The 22,721-nt window shown below is 40.3% G+C and overlaps 2 long non-coding RNA genes across 3 annotated transcripts in view; one reads left to right on the top strand and one right to left on the bottom strand.

Moving 5' to 3' along the window:
- LOC122466799 overlaps nt 1–22,721 on the bottom strand; it is a 433,007-nt gene that overhangs the window by 32,493 nt on the left and 377,793 nt on the right. The gene's annotated exons all lie outside the window — the stretch shown is intronic.
- Nucleotides 9,094–22,239, top strand: LOC122466797. 2 transcript variants are annotated; one of them, XR_006292618.1, is made up of 4 exons: nt 9,094–13,232; nt 13,383–13,528; nt 17,214–17,360; nt 19,204–22,239. It is a non-coding gene; the product is annotated as an uncharacterized LOC122466797 (long non-coding RNA). The 2 variants fall into 2 exon arrangements; XR_006292617.1 differs by lacking the exon at nt 9,094–13,232 and having other exon boundaries at nt 13,242–13,528.

Here is a 22,721-nt window from a genome sequence, read left to right as displayed (position 1 = left end):
TGGTGCAATCCCACTGAAGTCAATGGGATGGCACCTATAGATGAAAGGAGAATTTAGTCCAGATACTTTTCAGTTACTTTCACTCTGATTGTAGCTAAAACTGTTTGCATGTAATACTGAATAAAAAGTGTATTGGCATAAAGGGTGTAGAGAGAGAGAGAGAGAGAGAGAGAGAGATTTGGTGGGTAGTTTTCTGCTGGGATGGCATTTTAAGTCAATCACGTCGTTAATCAGGGATTAGATGATACTCTGCACCTATGAAGGGCTAAGCCCCATTCCCATTTCCATTTAAAATAAATCAATGTGTTTATCAGAGTGGGAGTTCATTTTCTGGGAGGAAAAGGAGGGCAAACGTATCCTTTTTTCAGACCTGTGATTTAAAATATGCTGTACAGTATTGACTCAGCAAGAACTTCCAAGCAGGCTCAACAAGGGAATGGACATATTTCAAAGAAGCATCCACTAACTTTAATTAAGCTCTCCTCAGGCCCATAATTGTGGAAAGCTTTTTACTTTTATTTTTTTACCAAACAGTGGGGGGTTTTTTAAACAAACTCAAAAATTTCAACTTAACCTACTAAGTGGAAATAAGAAAGTCATCATAAGGAACTGAAGCAAACTTTCATTCTTAATGCAAATCATCGTACTCGTCAGCACTCAATCTCTTTGGTAAAAGGTTGCCTGCCAAGACCTGACTTCAGAGTTTTGTAATTTTACCTGTCAGGAATAAAATTCTCTGTTTTAACCTTTAAGGATCTAGGCTCAGGTTTCTGTATTTTTCTTGTATGAGTTGATGCCATGACCAGGACCAAATGCATGGCAAAATTCCACTCTCAGAACTGCATGATGGATCCTGACTCCGACATTATGCTTTGTCTATATGTGAGGATCTGTAACTGAAGTAAATGAAGTGAACTGGAGATATTAGTATGGGATCTGCACATAAAGGGAACTCAGAATTTGGCAGTCAGGTTCCATTGTATGTATCTGAAAGTAACTCTTTGTCCACAATTATGGCACTGTATTCCCTGCCTTTCTTACTATAAATTAAGAGCTAGTGATTAAAGACGATCAGAAAATGGAATGGAAAATTTCAAGTTTTTTTGCAAAAAACAGAATCTGAAATATTTAGGCCAAACCCCAAAATATGTCAATTATGAAATGCCTCTGCAGTGCCTAAAGTGAGTTATAGTTTTGGTGCCTTATTCTTCACTATAGTCCATGCTTCCTTGATGAGGAGAGGAAGTCATGAATCCTGGAAGTTGCGTGGCTGTGATGCATCATGGGAGATGTAGTTTGATTGGATCCGAGCCCATTGAGGAGAATGGGAACACGAGTCACCTGAACTTACAGCTCCCATGAGGAACCACAATGTCATTTCCTTATTGAAACACTTGATTGGGCCAAAATATGTTTTGGGAGTTTGGTTTTTTGAACAAAAAACCCTACTAATTTGTTTGATTTTTCATAAAAATGTCATTTAGTCAAAAATCAAATTTTGATTAAAAATGGTTCTAATGGAAAATTTTTGACTAGCCCTACTAGTCACGCCGTGACTTCTAAGGCAAACACAAACTCTTGGAAGGTGCAGTTGTTTAAAAAAGTCAACTTTTACTAACTGATACCACGCCTTACGACAGCCATTTTCAATGGCATGTTTAGGGGAAAGGGATGGTACCTCAGACACTGCTCACTGGCACTTGCTGGCAAGTGCTGACATTTTAATGGTGACCATTTTAAGAGACAGATCCTCAATTAGGGCCAATCCTGCTCTGTTAACTTTAATAGAGTGTTTACCATTGATGTACCACAGATATTTAAATAATTTGCTTCAAAATGATTGTTTTTAGTAAAGTTTAACTTAGCATGTATGCAGGTAATAAACTGGGACCTTAAACAATTATTTAATTATTTTTTAAAAAGCATTTCTGTTCACTTTTGAGTTATAAGAAGCAGGGAATATCATAATAACCAGAAGAGGTGAGGCCACAAAATTAAGATGCAACAGGAAAAAAGATAAAGAATCTAGAAAAATATTATTGGAAAGTTCTTATTTTTAAACCAACATATGGAACTCAGTTAGGGTGACCAGATAGCAAGTGTGAAAAATTGGGACAGGAGGTGGGGGGTAATAGGCACCTATGTAAGAAAAAGCCCCAAATATTGGGACTGTCCCTATAAAATCAGTACTAAGTATTTAATTCTCTGTGAAATTCTGTAGGCTGGTTTTAAAATCCTGTAGAAAAGTGAACATTCTCTATTAAATACTAAAGGTGTTCCAAGTAATTTCCACAGAACTCAATTTCAGTCCTAATCCTACAATGAGCCTTGTACTTACATGAAGGTCCATTGAAACCACTTGAGTGAAGACAATGGGACAAAGTAGGATAAGGGCCTTAGTTTTTGCTACTCGTTGAATCTCTTTTAAATTATGGGATTTTTCTGCAAGAGGGAATGCAAATGGAAAAGAAATGCTGATGATATATTTTATATTAGAGTAGCTAGATATGATTTTAGAAATCTAAGACACTAGTAACTAATTTTAGAAAAAAGAAAATCTGCTAGCTTCACACATTGTCCCTAGAAAATGAAATATCAAGGAAACTGGCCCAACATCTCATCAACAAGTAGTCGGTTCATATTCTTTTTGTGTACTTATTAAGTATTTGGCTATGTCTTTAGCTGTACTTTAAAACATATACTAACAAATGTCATCTGTGGGAAGAATGTGGGAGGTATGTGTATTATTTTTAAGGAGCATTTTTTATATGTGGGTTTGGTGGCTGTGGTATTGCTGGCTAAAAGGTGACAAAGGGTTAAACCCTGTAGGAACCCGAAACAATGGTTCAATTGTCTGGTTCTCAAATAAACAATTCCGGGAATCTACTGTATGAAGACTACCTCTAACTAGGATTGCCATACATCTGGGTTTTCCCAGACATTGCCTCTTTTTTGGGCCTCCACCGTCTGTCTGGGTAGATTTTTTTCAAATAACAGGCAATATCCGGGATTTTTAAAGAGCAGTCATTGCAGCTCAGAAAGAGCCCTTTTTGGTCTGCTTCCTGATTCGTCCCTCTCTGCATCCGCAGCTGATTTGTCCATTCCCCTGCAGCCACAGCTGCTGGATCCTGCCCACCCAGGCCCCGGCTGTCATTGCTGGGGAGGGGCTTGCACAGGGAGGTGCTGACCGATGGCTGGTACTGCATCCTGGACTTGTGCCAGCTACCCTGCCACAGTGACAGGGAGTGACACTGCCCCCCACCTCCAGTAAGGATCCCTGCTGCAGGTACCCCTTCCAACCTCACTCAATACCCTTACCAGTACACTCACCCCTCCCGCACCCCCGGTCCAGCTATTCCCTTCCGCACGCCCATGTACCCTTTCCAGTACAAACACACTCCTCCACCACCCTCCAAATACCCCCTCCAGCACTCCCTTCCCCCAGCAGTGTCCTCCTTTTTGGAACCTGAAATATGGTAACCCTACCTCTAACCCCATCTGAAGATGCACAAACCAGTATGCAAAAGGTTCAGGGTGCCAGGGCAGACATAGGAACTTTAAATGGGTAAAGGAGTGCCTGTGAATTCAGAGACACTGACTGAAAGAGAAGGTCTGCAGAGATAGACTGGGGCAAGTGGATCCCACCTAAACAGGCCATGAAAAGATAAGATTTAGATGAGCTAAGCTGTGTTCAGGGTTTTGTTATTTTAATGCTTTTTTGTCTGCTTGCAAAGTTCCTAGAGCACCCAGAGACTATTCTAGAACAGGGGCCAAATCCAGTTGGACCTTCTGGAGGTAATCAAGTTGAGAAACGGGTAGTACTAAAACCAAGGGCACAGTTAAAAATGGGCTGAATCATGGGATTTCACTCAGGGAGAAATGAAGGTGTAGGCCTGCCACCTGACAGAAGTCCCATGGAGAGACTAAAGGAAAGGTCACAGGTACAGCTCACGCCTGAACCATAAAACTCTGTCTGCAGGTTCAGCCTAACACCTTAAATAACAAAATTCCATTTTAACAGCCTATCTTTACAGCCATAGAAATGTAAATGATCTCCCTATATACTTCTACATTTTACACTGCCTTGCTCTACATTGCAGCCCAGCTGGTAGTTCCTGTAGGAGTTTATCTCTACCACTATGCTACTCTGAAATATATCAGATATACTTTCGGCTGCTGTTTTTTTCTGCACCAGCAGTCACTGAAAAACAGCCGCTGGCGGAATTTGCTTTCTTACAGTGCAGTAAAATGCATAACACTTGAACTGATTTCTGTGTTTGGCTCTATGCACCGAGCACTGGGCAAGGCTAAAGCTTTCAGCAGCTGTACAGCCTGGTGAAATTGAAACTGAAATTCAGCAGCCATACAGACACCACTGCTAGTGAATCAAAGCAGGAACCTTGTGATGGTCACAGGGGTACCAGCAGCACATTCCCCCTTTATGTCAGAATGATGGGGACCTGACCTGCAAGTGGCAATTCATGAAAGGACTGCATCACTTGTGCAGAGCCCCCACTGAAGTCACATAATCACAGCAGTTCATCTGTGTGCTGCTAATTGCTGGATAGTGGGTAATGTGCATCAAAGTAATACATGTCTCCAAGTAACTCTGAGTGAATAATTGCTTTGTTATCTATTGACATAAGGTGCCACAAGTACTCCTGTTCTTTTTGCGGATACAGACTAACACGGCTGCTATTCTGAAACCTGTCATTAATTACCATACACTTGTTGGGTATTATTCTGCTCCAGCACAGTTCTACACTGTTGTCAGTCTGGAGTAACTACTGAAGTCAATGGAATTAGTCTGAATTTACACTGCTGTAACTCAGAGCAGAATCTGGACCCGTTAAGAACTCACAAAAAGTCTCAATAATTTAGAGAGATCTCTAATAACCCAGCAATTAACAGCCAATTTAGAGTCTGGAAGCAGATGTTATTAAACAGGGAACCTGCTTGCAGGGCTGGCTCTTGGTTTTTTGTTGCCCCAAGCAGCAAAAAAAGACAAAAAACCAAAAAACATCCCTAATACACGGCCGGCGGAGAGAACAGGAACATTGGAGGGAGCTGCCACCGACGGCGAGACCCGAGCCAGAACAGCCGCTGCCGAATTGCCGCCACGGGAAACAACGGAGAGGAGCTGCCGCTGGGGCTGCTGCCAGTGGGCCGCCCCAAGAACAGCCAGAATGCCACCCCTTGCTTAGCTGGTGCCTAGAGCCAGCCCTGCATGCTTGGGAGGGAAACTATATTACCTTTTAGAGAATTCAATTTAAGCATTAACTTCCCAATTCACACTTCTGCATTCTGCAGCTAAGGGTCTGCTGCTACTCATGTAAACATGCAATGAAGAATGGGGAGGGTGGACTCTGGTATCTGGAGAAATCCACCACATTACTTTCTGCAGGAGATGAATTAGCAGAGGGCCCATACTAAATGATTTCACTCTGTCCACATGAAATCTGGCTGCTTTTGTTCATCCTCTGACCACTCCCCACTGCTGGCAACATGGCTATCTCATGTGGTGTGATGCAACTGACTTTCCCTGTGGTGGCTGCTTATTTATACCCTTGTGAAATTATGCCAGAGGAGGAATTAATGCTGACATTAACATCATTAACTTCCCCAGCTATTTGGTGCATGTGCTAAGCCACTTCTCCATGGGAACTTGCAGCACAAAGTAGCTTCTCTTCTCCCTTCTCACACATAAAAGCATTCATTTCTCCTTGGTGCAGATTTAGGCCCTGATCCAAAGTCCTTTGGAATAAATGGGAATCTCTCCATGGAGTTCTATGTGCTTTGGATCAGGCCCTTATAACAGAGAAGCTAGAGTGGATACCTGGTTGTAAGATATAACCAGACCCTTGGCATCTCCTATGTCCCTTTTGAGCTGCCTCTGAGACATAGAGGGGGTAAAGAACTGCCTTAAGGCAGCAGCTGAGGATTTCCCTGGCTTCTCTTATAGGTAAGCTTATACCACTATGTGGAATATTGGTGGTGAGGAGGGAGCATATCAGAGGTGAGACGGGGCAGTCCTGAGGGCTATTATGTGCTGGTGCAGGATAGCTGCACTTGCATAGTGGGACAGTAACACACCCCTGCCACTGCCTTGGGTTAGGGGGATGGAAAGGTGATGCAAAATGACCAATATTCCTTTCCCTAGGTGTACCAAGCTCTGCTTTGTTGCTCCTGGGGATTTAACCTCATGTTTCCAACTTTTTCCTCTGAGTCGTTCCACCCTGCCCTCTCCTACGGACGATTTCTAAATGACTAATGCATATGTGCTTTCCTCCACACTCCTGAAGAGCAAACCAAAACAATATCCTTATACATTAAGCTAAATTATATTAATTTTAAAATATCCTTACTTATTATTTATCATGGGCACTACAGCAGCATGCAAAGGCCCCAGTCAGAAATTATTATTATTTATTATTTTATTATTATTTTACAAAAATCCAACCAAAGCATTTCTGTGGTAAACTGTAGTAATCTTAAATTAACACAGGATGTTTTTGGCATATGTTGTAGAAATGCAGAGTAATACAAACATTTCAGAATGAGTTAGCCACTAATTGACCAGACATTTTAGAGCTACAAAAAGGTTATACTCCAAGAATATGCTTGATTCATGACTTATTAGCAGTAGGAATTGATAGGTACCCTGCCATTTTGTCAGTGGCACAAAAGTTATTGGAATACCACAATGCTGAATAAAATAAGGGACATGTTTGCAGAGAATATTTAGGTTGACTGGGGATAGTACATATATAAAAAACACACCCCAATGTGCATTTGATATTACCACTGCAAACATAGATTAATATGAAATACCTCAAAACTATTGTAATTTAACTAATTGCAAATTTTAAAGCTCTAATGTTTAACCTTCTGTCCAGGTGGGCAGAGACAAAATTACCCAGATTTATGCCTGCTAGTTCAATTGCAGGTGCAAAAAATGATGGTGCAAATTTTTGTGGGTTAAATTTGGTCACCATTATTAAAATTTGTCCCTTTATGTATAGTGTTATCCCTTCCCTGGGAAGAAAACCAAAGAAATTTTTTCAGCAAAAATATTCAAAAGAAAACAAAATACATTTTGGCTCTGTTCATCCCATTAAACTGAGCAGAACCCAACTGAGTTGGTAATTACTTACTTAGACCTGCCAAACACACAAAATCAAGGTGTCAACTCAAATGCACATTTGTGCTATTGGCATTTGTTCCGTTAATTTACTGGCATAACGTTAAGTGAGCTTTTGAGACCAAATCTGTATTTGATGTTAGACATTGGACATACCAATCACCTGTTATGACAAAATAATGACATTTTCGAATCTTGGTACCTAAAGTTAGATTCCTGTGGATGAGATTTTCAAAAGTGTTCACTGGCAGCCTAACTCTGCTCCCACTGAAGGCTATGGGAGTAGTGGGTGTTGATCCTGCTTTGAGCAGGGGGTTGGACTAGATGACCTCCTGAGGTCCCTTCCAACCCTGATATTCTGTGATTCTATGATTCTCATTGGCTTCAACTGGAGCAGAATTAGGCCAATGTTGACCACTTCTGAATACCCGACCTTAAATTTATATTTTGGTAACTAAATATAAATGGCCTGATTTTCAGATGTGCTGAGTACTCACAAATTCCAGTGAAGATAATAGAAGCTGTAAAATTTAACATTTTTGAGAGTAGGACCTCTTATGTTTTGGTGCTTAAATGTGGATTTAGGAGCGTAACTTTAAGTTTGAAAATTTGATCCTTAGTTTTTGTATTATCTTGAATATGATTAATTTTTCAGTTCTCTCAATATGCTCAGTGCTGTACAAGACACAAAATGAGGTTGGCCCCTTGCCCTGAGCATCGGACAACCTAGCTGCAAATCTGAATTTCTGGTTCCATTCCCACCAATCTAAAATTCTGGAATTCCTTAGCACTGACTACAATAAGCAAAACTTTAAATTCCCCCAGACAGACTTTGAAATAGGATGAACTGAGTTCATAAATATGGTGTTTTCAGTTCAGCTTGAAATGAAGTGTTCACATCATTAAAAACGGCAGAAAGCCCAATACTAGAGAACAAGAAAGACTTGGATTATCTTTTCTCCTTCTAGTCACAGACACAGCACATTGGTGGGACAGGGAGAGAATGCCTGCATTACTTTTCCCCTTGTCATACTTTGCTGAATACAGGACTTTGAGTCTATTAATCTAGTACCTTTTACCAAGACTTATTTTGCTCCCTCCCACACAGAGAGAATTTAAAATTAACTTGGCAGAGGACAATTTAAATTCTATCCATTTAGCATTGTAATTTAGTAGCTGATTCAGCAGAATCTTTTGTGATATCATATGCAAACACTGCCTGAAAAGTATTTCTATTGTATCACTTTACTGTTATACTTACACTGATACAGCTTCTGTGAAAAAATCACGCTAGCTGACAGAATGGAATGCTTGCTTTTCTAATCTTTTCATTTATTTTCCCTTTGGAACTCACTATCCTTTGCAGCTTGACTGACCCCAGTAAGTTAAATATTCCATTTCATCTCATTCTTTTCTAGCAGAGAGTACATTCTCTGCTTCCTCTCCTGCTACATTTTCATCTAGAGATCAACTTTGACTTTGCAGCATTTACAATCCAGCCGTCTTTCCCACAACATTCATCATTTTTCAGTTTGTGCATGTGTAAAGGTTGCCATGGAAGGAAAGCAAAGTCATCTAGAAAGTTAGGCCCAGTCAGTGATTCTTCTTTATTCCAAAGTTTTAAATACCTAATACCAGTGGTGAGCTGGAGCCGGTTCGCGCAAACTGGTTGTTAAATTTTGAAGCCGGTTTAGAAGCGGGTGTTAAAGGGTTGGGCAAACTCCGGCCCTCAGGCCACATCCGCCCCACAGGACCGTCCTGTCCAGCCCGCCTAAGCTCCCGGCTGGGGCGGCTCCCCTGGCTGAGAATTCCTTTTTAATTTTTACTCACCTGGCGGCGCTCCTTCACTCGCTCTGGGTCTTCGGCGGCACTTCGGCGGCGGGTCCTTCAGTGCCGCTGAAGACCCGGAGCAAGTGAAGCGTGCCACTGAAGTGCCGCTGAAGACTTGGAATGACTGAAGGACCGGTTCTTCAGATTTTGGCAGCTCATCACTGCCTAGTACACTTTCCAACTCCTAATTCAGGGAATCAATCATAGAGCTGGGAAGTGATGACAGACTGTATCCTTTTTTGGACACTGATAAACTGATTGAAAACCATCCAACATAGCCTACATTTTTTTGAAAGTCAGAATCTTAAACCTTTGGGCAATATGTGTTCTAGTAAGCCATGCATTCTCATAAGCAGCTTAAAGAGAAACCTCAATGACCAAAGTGGCTGTACAAATATTGTATGCATTGGTACAAAGAAGGCCAACTAGCAGAATGTGTGTCAGTCAAAAAATTTTAACTTCATTAGCTTCTGACATTCTAAATGATCTTCAGAGATTACACAAAGGGTCACTGATTTACTCCCTACAAGGGCTATGTTACTGAAAACAAGCTACATAATTTATAATCTATTACATTTATTATTATTGTTTATACAGCACCATGGGTGTATGGAGCTTTACACACAAATAAAATTGCATGTCCTTGCTCCAAAGAGCTCACAATCCATATTAAACTTAATACAGCAAAGGATGTCAATAAACAAAGGCTCATGGACATAGGAGGACAAGGGCTATGTATTGACTGTCTGAAGATGTCCTTGCAAAACCCTGCAGCTTAGTTGGATAAAGGTTAAGGCAGAGGACAGGGAGACAAAATTCCCAGGTTATCTTCTAAGTTTGGAAAGTAAGCTTTCTTTCTGTCCTGGGGCAAGGAAGTTAACCTTTCTGAGTTCATTATAGCCTTGTGTAAAATACCTATCTCACAGGAGTCTTATGTGTGTAACGTGTTTGAGATACAAGGATGGAAGAGTGTTAATTATTATTAGCTGTTCAGGAGCTGTGTGGTGGCCTTATTGGTAGCAGCTAGGTACAGAAGAAAGAATTAATTTTCTGTCATTTATTCAGTTACATAGATCTAAGGAAAAATGTCATGAAGCAGAATGGCCTGGCCATTTTGCTGATGCCTCAGAGCAGATTCTGTTATACCATGATAAGTTTGCATGTGGGGGTGCTGTGAGAGGTAATAAAAGGAAAAGCTGGGCACTGAGGAAGATAAATAAAATTAACTGTTCATCAGCACTTCAAGGGATGAGATCATTCCTTATGCCGATCTCCCTACTGGTTATTCTAAATATATTTTCATGGTCATCTAATGGGAACTATGAAGGGTCCCTTTGATTTCTTTTTCTATCTTTGTATGATTTTATGTTGAATACCCTTTCCGCTATTAGCCGGTGCAGAGTTGTCCAAGTTCTGTCACATGTAAAAACTTTATAGCCCAGCATTATGCTTCAGTTTATACACTGGTGACCTTCCAAGAGGCAAATGCTGACATACTATGGAATCTAGGTACAAGATACAAACATCTCATATCCATATGTCTCTGATTCAAAACAAGGGTTGAAAAGTCTTTCTAGGATGCACAAGGGCAGAGACTGGGGAAAGACAAAGATCTCAAAAGGGAAGATCTCAGTGATGTATTTTAAAGGGTAAGGTAATAAACATACTCTCTTCTCATTTGCATCTGTAATACTCATATACGCACTGTGTTGTGATCCTTATTTCTAGGAATATCTTCTGAGAGAGCCCTCTCCTGTGTATATTTTAAATGGAACAGGCAAACACGTTGGACGCAAATGTTGTGGGCTCTAGTTCCTCCTTCATGTGCAATGGAGCCACAAACTCAGAGTCAAAATGAATAATTTTTTTACAATGTTATGTTAACAAACTACAAAAGGGTAGGTTAAGCGGTTTCTCATTAGGGTAAGGCTGTTGCTCAAACCTTTGAGCTCCCTGTTCTTGAAAATGGGTTACCAGAGCAACTACATCTCTCAGCAATAAGGGATGCTACTTATTAACCTCTTAATCAAGAATATTTTGGTGCCCAGACTAATGAAGTGTGTGTGTGGCTTGTTCATGTCGTATTTAGTTATTGACAAGAAACAAGGAAGAAAGGGGAAAACTGATTATGATATGAGACTCCTAAATAGCCAAGATAATCATTCTAATGAAGACCAAATATTGGCTGCCAGCTTTAGGGACAGAATTTTAGATAAGAAGGAATCTGAGATTCTAAAAGAATAAAGTCCTAGAAGCCTGAAAAAAATTAATCAGGAGTCAAACTCTCTCCAGACAAGAGCCAGTGAAACTTAAATGTAAAGCTATCTGTAGAAACCTATCTGAGTGACTTGATTTTCAGAGCTACTCAGCACCTCTGACAATCAGGCCCTAACTGACTAACATTGAGCCCTCAAAAATAAGTTGCACACCCTACTTTAGGGGCCAGTTTAGGCACCCAACTCTGAAATTGTTGATCAATTTTCCTTTATGGGTGAGGGGAAGAAAAAGTTCAATTGCAGTAAAGGAAATTACTGTGGAAGGTCTGCAATTGAGGAATTTGCTGAGTGGAAAGAAAATATGAAAGGGCATGTAACTACTGTATGGGTTTTACAAATGGGGCCTGATCCTAAACTACAGAAATCAAGGAGGCCTTCGAAGAATTAAGGCTTAAGTAGCTGTGGAGCTTGACTTAGCCAGTGGAACAACTTGGATCTGTAAAAGATGACAAGGAGTATTGAGGGAAGACCAGGAAAGTCTGTTATCTACTCCTGCAACAACCTTTCCCCCAGATCTATGAAGCAAAAGTCCAAAGAGAGTATTGAGAAATTTAGCAACACCAAGAAAGAGCAAAGGGCTAGCAAGGAACAAAGTGCCATTCAAGTTCCAAAACTCATAGGAGACCCAGGAGAGTGCTTAATCAGTAATTGGGGCTAAAAGGTTAAGTAACATGTTAAAAAAGAGCTAGGAACATATTATGGGAAAACTAGGAAAAGAAGAGGGTACCATTTATTAAGAATCTCCTTATATCATTAAAATAAACATATCAAATTAAGTCAAATATGTTTTTATTATGTGTAGGAAGGCTTGGAGGAAGGATAGGAGCCAGCAGCTATATGTGTAATCAGACCTCCTGCATGCCTACTGATTAAAACTCTTTATATACATATGTTTTGCATCAAAGTAGTCTCTCATGAAAGTAAAGAGTTGAGAGCAAAGTTAACAACTTCAAGAATTCTCAAAGCAAAAAAGAAAAAAAGGATATGGACAAGATTCAGAGGTGAGTCCAGAGAGAGCCTAAAAATATTGTAATTTATACCTTCTTCTGGCTCCCTCAATGTGCTCTTCTCTTTCTGAAGATCATGGGGGGACTTAGACTCCCTCTAGAATCTGTTAGGATTTAGATTCATTCTAGATTCCTACCCACTTAATGACTTGTAGCTACACATGCACATAAACACATATTTATATATCACTGAATTTATGTATCACTGCATCAACATGTAAGAGCTAATGGGTTGGTATCACTCACATACCAAGGAGTCAGAAGAGTGGAAATTACCAAGAAAAGCAAACAGGAGGATTTAAGGGTGTGAATAGTTCTATCTCTTATTTTAAAGTTAGGAGGGGTCATTTTAGGCCCCATTTCTGCCACTCTTACTCATGTTAAGTAGGAACTTGCTCCACAAGCAGTCCCATTGATTTAAACCTGAAAGTGGTAAATCTCTGGATGTCTGTGGAAAGGGTACTCTGAAGAAAAGGGTACTCTGATTTGACACCATCTTTGACATCATGTCTGAATATGATTCAGTAAAAGAAGACAAATCAGGAGAAGTTCAGCTCTATGGAGTAATCATCTTGAAAATTGCAGTGTCTACTCAGTCTCTGTGGGAGAGGACAGACTTAAATCTGGTCATAAAGGCTTTGGACATATAGCTGCAATACATGAAACAACAACTTCAGTGCTATGCTAAATTTGCTTCTCAAAATAAGGAGATCTTTAACTTTTCCATACCTTACAACCAGTCCTCATGTCCTTCATTTTAGACGCAAAAGTGCCTGTGTTTCACACAAACCTGTTTTGTGTGGGTCCACTGGAATTACTATAAGTTGTGACATAAAAAATGCTAACTTATTAAACTAATGCTGTATAAATATTGACAGAATATGATAATCCTATCTCATTTTCAGATTTCTTTGCCATTGTTTTTGTGATGTTCCGTGCTCTGGGTTTGTGCCACACGATACCTTTTTAATTATCCTGGTAGGTCAGACATATATTTGTAATACATTTTTATATGAGAACTAGTTTTTAAAATGCTGATCAACAATAGCTGGGCTCTAGAGTACAACTAAAATCATTATGGTCATGATTTTATGTGAAAGAACCTTATCTACTTACTCTCATCAACAGGTGTAGTCCTTGGCTGTTAGAGGTATCAGATGACCAACCTTTTGTGGAAAATATTTCTGGTTCTGAGGCAAAAGATAAAGCAAGGACCAAAGTAATATCAGTTTTATTTCCAAAATGGAAGATAGTAGGACTGGATCCAAAGCCCAGTAAGTCAATGGGCATCATTCTAATTCTTGTATGGATTGTGTATCAGCACCAGAGAGACAAACCCTTGGTTTATTTTGTGTGTGTGACCTGGGGGTGGGGGTTTGGAGGTTTGATACAGTGCCCAAGAAGTGAGATGTGTTTCTTAAAGATCATTAAGGTTTCTCCTTTTTTTTTTCATCCTTGCAGCGCAGAAAACACCTTTTGCTGTTAAATGATAAGACAGTCAAAGGCCTTAATTCTACCTGGTGAACTTCCCAGTAAAATATTATAGCCTTCTTTTGCAGTTTGTTTAAACTCCTTGTCAAGACACATTAACATTGGAAGCATCAGTAATTCTTTTGAATGCCCTATTTTTATTAATGCATTTGTTATTCAAGATAATAAAACTGAACATAATAAACTCAATTTAATATGAGAAATGGTAGATGATACCTGGTGGATTTGCTGACTACAGAGTTTCAAAATACAGGGTGCGTTTCTCCTTCAAATTCCTGATACCTGGCTACTTTTTGTTCTATGTCTCAAATGTTAGGCTTTACAAAAGTGACAAGGCAACATCTATATTAAAATATAAATTCTGTTCAACAGACAAAGTCAAATTAAAAGCCCAAAGTATGCTGTTCAGTTTCTTAAGGTATCTGTCAGGGGACTTGTGCAATATGGATAAAATATATTATATGTTACAAATCTAAAACAAAGAATTCTTGTTTTTATGGACACTACTGTATGCTGTACTTCTAATTTTGGAAAGCTCTGACTTGAACACCAGATGTTTTCCTATATAGCTTAGTTTCTTTTCTTTTTTTTTCCTTTTTATTTAAGTAGCTAAGCCCCATTTCCCCAGAGCTCGTGGTTCTGTACAATATAAGCTTTTGTTAGTGCTGTTTAAACATTTGCCAAATCCCACTAACAATAACGTCATCCAAGACATGCTGCAGTGTATGTTCCAGGTCCTTTTAAGTAATTGTTTGTGAGCTTTTCACAAGCTACTCATTATAGGAAGTCAAAAGGCATCATTGTGATCTGAAGCAGGTCCAAGGAAGTTCAAGTTAGATATGATGTTGTATAGCATTTGTCAATAATCCTCACCAATATTCAGAAAACTCCTGCTTTCCTCATTTGTTCAGCATGAACACCTTACTATGGGAAAGTGCAAAACAGGTACTAATTCACAGTCAATGCAAAACTACCAGCACTTAGTAATGACACAGTTTGGAAGCCCTATCACCTCCATTGTCTGTCTTGTGACACTGTGTTGAAGCGACTTGCAAAATCTCTCATAGGAGCCACAGTTCATAGGACTCAGTTCTGCAAGGCTCTGAGTAGCCTCAACTCCAGCTTGCTTAAATATCTCAGAAGGGACAGCATGCACCCCCTAGGATCCTGCAATTAATGAGCAAGTTTTGTCAGTATGTTTTTTTGGAGGGGAAGGGGGGAACCTGTTTGTCAACTAAAGGCCTGACAAAACTATTAAACTGACTGGATCAGACTGTCCTCAAATGCTCATCAAAATATATACTGGATCATATTTGTTATCTATTAGGATTTTCTCTAGCACCCATCACTATAATTGTTGAGTGCATCCCAGATAAACTGTCTGGTGCTATATTTTGGGAGGGCCAGGGACAACTGGCCATGGGGAAGGAAGGACTTTCTGGTGTAACTGGATGGTGGCATAGGCATGAGGCAGCTCCAGGGGCTCCTTTCCTTGGAGAGAAGAGGAACAGAATGAGCCCCAGCGCTCCATGGCTCTTCCTGGTGTTGCAAGGTTGAGGTGAGTTGCGGCTATGAGGATGGGTGGCCCTGACTGCCCATCTGGTGCTGGTGGCAGGTGTTTTGAGAAGTGGAATGGCTCCTATTGTTCTTTCTGAGCCTCGGGCTAGCTTTGCAGCTCTCCCTTATGCAGGGCAACAGGGGGAGGGGGCAGAATGGAGAAAGGGCTCTGCTGCCCTCTCTGGAAATAGATTATCTACACACATTTCTAAAGAGAGTTTTCTGAAAACAGCAAAATAGAGAATCTCCCCTACAGCCTCTGCTCTGAGGCACAGGTTTGTTTGTCTCACAAACTGAGATTTATATGCCTGGGCTCATGTCTCACTCATATTTACATCCCATAGTTGAAATGACTCTTTCTATTTTAGTGCAGACTGAGCCAAAAGTTTTCAACTTTTATACACAGTGTTTGACTGTATATATTTAGATGTTATTGCATCTATTCCTCAGTGTGTCATTAGAGGCTCAGTCACTACAGCGGCTGGAAAGTGAGCATTTAACATAATCTAAACTGCATCTGAAGATGGAGTTAAGCCATGGCCTTCACAACATGTGTGCCATTTGCTGAGAAACACTTAGTCATCTGCAATAGCAGAGACCAACCCTGTAAAGTTTCTATGATTCGGTTAAGCTAAGCACATAACAGTCTGGATGCTCCTTATCCAAAGTTTCTCTGAACGATCTCAACTGATTGGAAAACTGGGCTTGAACCTCCACAACAGGTCTTCTCATGAGATTTCAGCTACTCCTTTTTTTTTTTTTTCATTCTGGTTACAGCTTCTCTGAGAACAGGCTTTCTTCTAATACTTTGACATTGGTCCCAGCCACAGAGATGCTTGTAAAATAAATAACCCTATAGAAATGTGTTTACAGAGAGCCCAGAGTGCCGAAGAATGAAAAAATACTGAAAGTCAATTCAAGTTAACTTAAAAAATTATTCAGCTCAAATGTGCTGTGAACCTTTGTGTAGGATTTTAAATTTATTTGAACAATTTTTCTAAAGGCCAGAACTTCAGCTGCCATGTAAATCAGTCCATTAATGTCAGCAGTTTGTCAGCTGAGGATTTTGCCTCTAGTTTCAAAGGGAACCTGAACATAGCCTCCATGTGTGCACGAGCAGTCCCTTGTGAAGGCAATTTGTTGCACACTACATCCATTGCTTGCAAATGAGACTATACACACACACACATGCACACAAAACTCCCTTGTGCTTGCTTCACCCCTTGCACGCACAAATGGAATTTATGCATGTAAATTAATGCTCTCCAATGATAGATCACAAAAAAGTGCACACAAGGGTGTGAAGGCATATAGCAGCAATATTTTGAAAATGTGTCCCCCATACGTCTGAAAAGTGAAGCCTGCAGAGCCAGTGTACATGTATATTACAGGTATCAACTTTGTGGGAAACAGGGTGTGTGGGGTGGGGAGAGGAGGAAGTGTAGCTGCCTCTATGCAGACATCCCCATCATTATACCTGCATGCTGTGTACTGCATAATAGCTGTAAGGCAAAGTGTATGTGTGTGGGGGGGGGGGGAGGGAGGTTTGCGATTGGCAGGGTGGAGGGGTGAGATGGACCAGCTGTCTGCTGAATTTGAACAGCCACACAAAGGTAATTAGAAGAGGCAACCATGGAACTATGTGGCTGAGGGAGGCCTTAAAAGAGCATCTTAACAATCATATGCAGTAGTGTTTTGTCATGCTTTTAGGCACTAGTGTGGCTTTGTATGTATAAGGCTTAAATATAGATGGATTATTTACTCCTGGTATGAAATTTGTAATGCAGCATTCATGCTTGGTGTAAACTGAGAAACATACACTAATTGTTTTTTTAAAAAATCTTTGTGATGTGAAAAGAGTTGAGAAATAAAATTCAAGTGGAAATCCACAGGGTAAAAATGTTTCAGCAGGTCCTCCTTTGTCGACTTCTTTCGTCACTGGCTGCTGGTCAGCTGGTCAGCAGGCATGGAGGGGGCACCTCTTAACGTCGCTACACCAGAGGCTGCTAATTAACACAGAGATACAGAAGCACTCTGCAGCTCATAGCTCAAGCTATGGTGAGTGTCCCAAAATAGGAGGAGGGAGGAGGTCTGCTGCAAAGAAGGTTTAGATGATGGTTGCCCTGGTATGAGTGTAGGGAAAGTGCAGTGAATATTGCCAGTTTTTTCACAGGCAGTGCCAATTTTGGCTGATACCTCACTCCCAAGAGTGCCAAAAGGCCAGAGAACCCAGGTCCTTGTTGATAAATTGTATAGTTAATTTCCTGATCACATGTTGGTTCATTATTTCATTATGAAATATACTCGAGACCAAATAACCAATGCTAGTCAGGTTTATAAATATGATATAGGAAAAAGTTTCGATATAATACCAGTCCTCGAAGAGCAATCCCATGCAGTGATGTTGCATTCACCTTATGCAGAAGGTGTGCTCCCCAAGTTACACATTTCAGTAGCTGTCACTAAAATTCAACCCATCAGTTTGTTCCAGTTCCCTAACTTGTCCTTCAGCTTTGTTTTGGATACTCAAATTCTGGGTACTGATCCATGAATGTACTTCCCTAGCTTGTGCTATGACAGAAAGTGAATGTACCTTGATTTTGGCAAGTTTTCAATGTGCGTGTGCCAAATGCTTCCTGCAGCAAATGCAAGGTGATATGGACTATTTAGCATAAGTGAACAGGATTATGGTATAGGCCAGTTTAGGCTATATCGCTGTTACAATATTTGTGCTTAATGCATACTGATTGATAAATCTATAGCTGTCTATATATATGGTGTGGATAATACATATTATTAATATGATATATGCTAGGCAGCTCAATTTAGTCAACATGCTACTGGTATCCCCAAACTGCTTGAACCCGTATGCTACTAGCCTGTTTACTATAATGGGGCCAGCAGAACTTATTGCAGAGTGGTGTGGGAAAATCTCCTGTTGCAGGGGAAGAAACAAGTCTGCCATCCAAATATTTGGAAGAGGATTGCAGAGTACCACCATTAAAGTTTCTTTGAATCACTCACAGTACTAAAAGGGACAAAGAACTCCACATGGTTCCCTCTACCTAGCCCAACAAACAAAAGAATGGAAAAGTGGCTATCACCTCTACCTCTTTCTGCTACCTCTGTCCAAGCACAGGACACAGATCTGATGTGGCCTGTTTAATATGGACTGCCCTATTAATTATTTTTATTTTTTAACACTTCAGAAGTAAAGTCAATGCGTTTGTTCTCTAAACATGAATATGGGATGGGTGCCATTTTTAAATGGGGAAGAAGCGGGGGTGGGGAGTGAGAAAGGGAGGGAGAGGACATTTTGGTCAATTGAAAAGTACAAAAATGCTTATAAGGAATAATATATGTGTGATGCTGTCTCACAGGTTGTCAGCAGGCTAAGTCACTTGCACGCTAATAGAAATCAAAGGAATGTTAAAAGTTCAAGGTGTGTTCAAACCAATTCACTTGTAAAACACAACTGTATTGTTAAGTTTGACTGTATCATGTTGTTCATTTGCTATTATGCATGCCATGTAGTAAATAACCCTTGATCAAAAGGTGTGTTAGTATAAAGATGAGAATTTACTTAGCGTGCAGAACTTCATGAATATTAATGAAGGATACTTGTGTTGTTCCCACTTATTTAACCCCATTATAATGAATAGCTGGCAATTACATTAAATATATCACTGTAACTGGATTACTTGTATATGCACAGGAAGTAGGAATGTTAAACTCAAAGCAAGAGCCATTGTGTTTTCAATAGGGTTCACAGGCCTAGGCTGCATTTCCTAATCTTCGTCATCAAAGGAAGCACTCACATGGGTCAAGATGCTTGTCAGCTCACCTTATATGAGCAAGATCTATAAAATATTGGATCCTGAGAATGATTCTTTATTTCTAGACTGATGATTTCTGAAAGGGTGGAATTCTGAGCAATTGGACTGAGATCCCTACAGTCATTCTAGGTAACCCTGACAGAATATCGGAAACCAGCAAATTATTACACCTTTGCTATCAAATTGAATTCATAAACTTTGATTCACGCATAATGTATTTTACCTGCTTTAACCTCTCAATCGCTCTCATTTCTTTTTCTTAGCTAATAAATCTAATAAATAGTTCAGTTTACTAAAGAAATTAGCTTCAGCATGATCTTTGAGATCTGAAGTACACCTTGATCTGGGGTAAGTGACTGGCCCTTTGGGGCTGAGAGTAACTGAATGTGTGATGATTTTTTGGTTTTAATAACTATTCATCATTAATTCCAGTCTATCTGGGTGGTAATATAGGCTGGAGTGTCTAAGGGGACTGGCTGTGGCTCCATGGTAGCTAATATATTGATCCAGGAACACACATTTGTTGCTGGTTTGGTTAAATCTAATTACAGAGTATGCCACCAGTTTGGGTGCATCTGCCCTGTTTTCTGACAATGTGACCTGAGATTGGCCCTCTCAGCTGTGACCCATTCCAGGACACTGTGACAATTTATACATTTACTTTCTCATTCATCATCTGATTTATCTGCACTTGCCTGGCACAACTGGCTTGACTTCTGCAGAGTTTTAAATAGCTCCTGTCTTGCCACATGGTTTATGTCTGCCTCTGATTTTCTTCTTTGGCCCCCACCCTCCCTGCTGGGCACCTCTCTGTGTCAGGCTCCCACAAATTGTCCACAGTTGTGTGTGATGGGGTCCATGCCAAATGTTTCATTCAGTTCACTGTAGAAGAAGAAGGTCTGTGGGGCAGCCCCAGATTTGTTGCTTTCCTCCCTTGTCTTCTGATATGCTTGCTGGAGTTCCTTTGCTTTCACATGCTGCTGCTGCTGCTCATGCCTGTCGTGCCCCAGTTTTAGCATCCCCTGTGCAATCTGCACATAGGTGTTGATATTTCTATGGCTGTTCTGTAGCTGTGCTTGCATATTCTCTTCCCCCACAGGCCAAGAAGATCCGTAACTTTTTTAGGAATGCTTCTAATAGCTATCTGTGTGCATGGATGTGGCCTGGTCGGAAGCACTCAAGGGTGGGTTTAGGTGGTATACTTGCCAAAGTAAGCTATCATCAGGAAAAGGCATTTTAAAAACACACTGGAGGCTTTAAAAGGGATAGAGGAGGTATCTGTCACTCCTAGGTAGCAGAGTTTAAAATTGTGATTGGAGCGGCCACTGTCACAGGGGTAAGAGTAGGGGCATTAAGAGACAGTTGCTGGAAGACTGTCAGATCAACACCAGTGATGCAGTGTCTACACTCATATTGTGTCAGTGGAAATAGATTGACTGTGGCTCTGTGTTGTGCAGGGAGGGGATAGTGTGTCACTGTAATAGGGTGCTTATGTTGGCAGGAAATAAATTTAGGAATAGAAGCATGCATAGCTCGGTTGAAACAAATTGACTTAGGTTAATCTAATTTTGTAGTGTAGAGCAGGCCTCAGCAACAGCTCCACCACTCATCCAAACTCTGTGGTAAATGTTTCTAGGAGGACAGGCCCTGTTGGAAAATGGCCCAAACATCAGCTCACAACTCCAAAATGGAGCTTTCAGCAAACAAAGACAACAATTCATGGGGATGAAGATACACACACTCTTCTGGTGCAAGCATTGTGGAGGACACCTGAACCTTCCATGGTCACTAACAGAGGACAGCAGAATTGGACTTAGGAAAATTACTTGGGTATATGTGGATAGTAGATAAAATATTTACCACTAGAGCATTCCCTTTGCAATATCAGTCCTTACCAAAGTAAATGCCTTGCATTAAATACACTAAGTTAAAAAAACCCTCATTGATATGTCTCCATTATATGCTAAAGTAGTTTTACTGCTCGTAGCCTTAAAATTAATTACCATTTGGAAGCACTATCTCAGCATGGTCCAGTAAAATAAATTGGCTCACTTAGAGGGCCGAGTCATTGGTGGTGGTCCCCTTTTATGATGCTTGAAAACCCAAACCAAACACGTTTTTCTCAACGTAGACTCATGAATTTTTACAGAAGGCTTATGTTGCTCTCTTATTTATTCATCCTGTCTATTATTGTATGTAATTCTCTTTGTAAATCGCCTCCCACTCTAAGGTAATCATCATCCAGCCTTCCTGCATGTGACGTGTTTGTGTTTGATTTGCCAAAGCAGTGCCATCAAAATGTTTTGAGGAGTGCTTCTTGTGTGTCTTTTCTCTTCTATATTCTGTGCGCATTGTCTCAATGACAAATCATCTTACCCAGTCCTGATGTAAAATAAATACATTGGCTGCAGGGAGGAAAAGAAGATTTTTCACTTCTGTTAAGTCTTTATTGTGAAAAATCTGAGGGAAAACTTGCCAGATGGTTGCAGGCTCTATAAAACTTGCCAGATGGTTGCAGGTGAAAATATTTAGATTGCAAGCTTTTTGTGCAGATCTTGACATTTTTCAAAGCTTTAGAGCTGATGATGGAATCAGATGGTAAATCAGAGCTGTCCCAGAATGAGATAACTCTGCATTATCTTATTACAGAACTGAGTGGATAAGCATAACTTTGTTTGAGCTTCACAAGGGAAAGTGTGTGAACATGGCCTTTCTCAAGCTATTTGCCTTCCAAAGGTGGAAGTAACACAAAAATAGCTTTTGAAATAGCTTGAGAAAGGCCATTCTCTTCTTATTTCTTGACAATAGGGGATCAGGGCATGACATTTTCAGAGCCATTTGAGAGAACAGAAGTTGAGGGGCATCTGGAAATATGCTGGCCCCTACGGGGGAAGAAATTCCCCAAACACATCATATTAAAGGAGTGAAACTAAATTTTTTACAAAACCATGAATAGAAATGAATGAAAAAAATTGAAGGAAAGATTAAAAGATCCTTATAGAATTACTTGCATCATGGTTAAGGCAGGAATCTTTCTGGAGAGAAATGAACCACTAAACATGCTCTATGGATCAACTTTTATGTGGCCAGTCAGGGCTAAATTAAAAAAAAGATTCTGTTGTTCAAGTGTATCCTTGGCTCTTTCAAGCTGGCATTCAGCACTGAAGCGGTGGGCAGTTCCCCTGTGACCTAAGCAGCAGTTCTGACAGAAGTGGCCTGATCCTTCTGTAATCTGAGTATGCTGAACCTGAAAAGCTCTTGAGAATGGGACACTTATGGCTTTAGCATAGCTCCTCTTTTGAGGACTTTGCTTTTTCATAATGGCCATGTTTTGGCTAGTCACACAGAATGAACTTTTATCTACGTTCAAACTCGAAAGGTGTTTCTCTCTCATTCTTTTGTGAAAGAAAACAGACCTCAAAAGAAAAACAACCAGAAAAAGACTGCTTTGAATTTATTTCACTCTTTCATTTTTCCTGGTTAGGTAGAACATACACAAAATAAGGACCTGGTCCAGCAAGCCTTACTCCCAGTCTCAGGCCTGCAGGTTTAAACATCCACAGGAGAAAATTTAGGCCATCTA

The sequence above is a fragment of the Chelonia mydas genome, chromosome 8 (assembly GCF_015237465.2).
Source record: "Chelonia mydas isolate rCheMyd1 chromosome 8, rCheMyd1.pri.v2, whole genome shotgun sequence".
Taxonomy (NCBI): Eukaryota; Metazoa; Chordata; order Testudines; family Cheloniidae; genus Chelonia; species Chelonia mydas.
The sequence above is the reverse complement of the archived record's forward strand: the minus strand, read 5'-3'. Positions and strand labels throughout refer to the sequence as shown.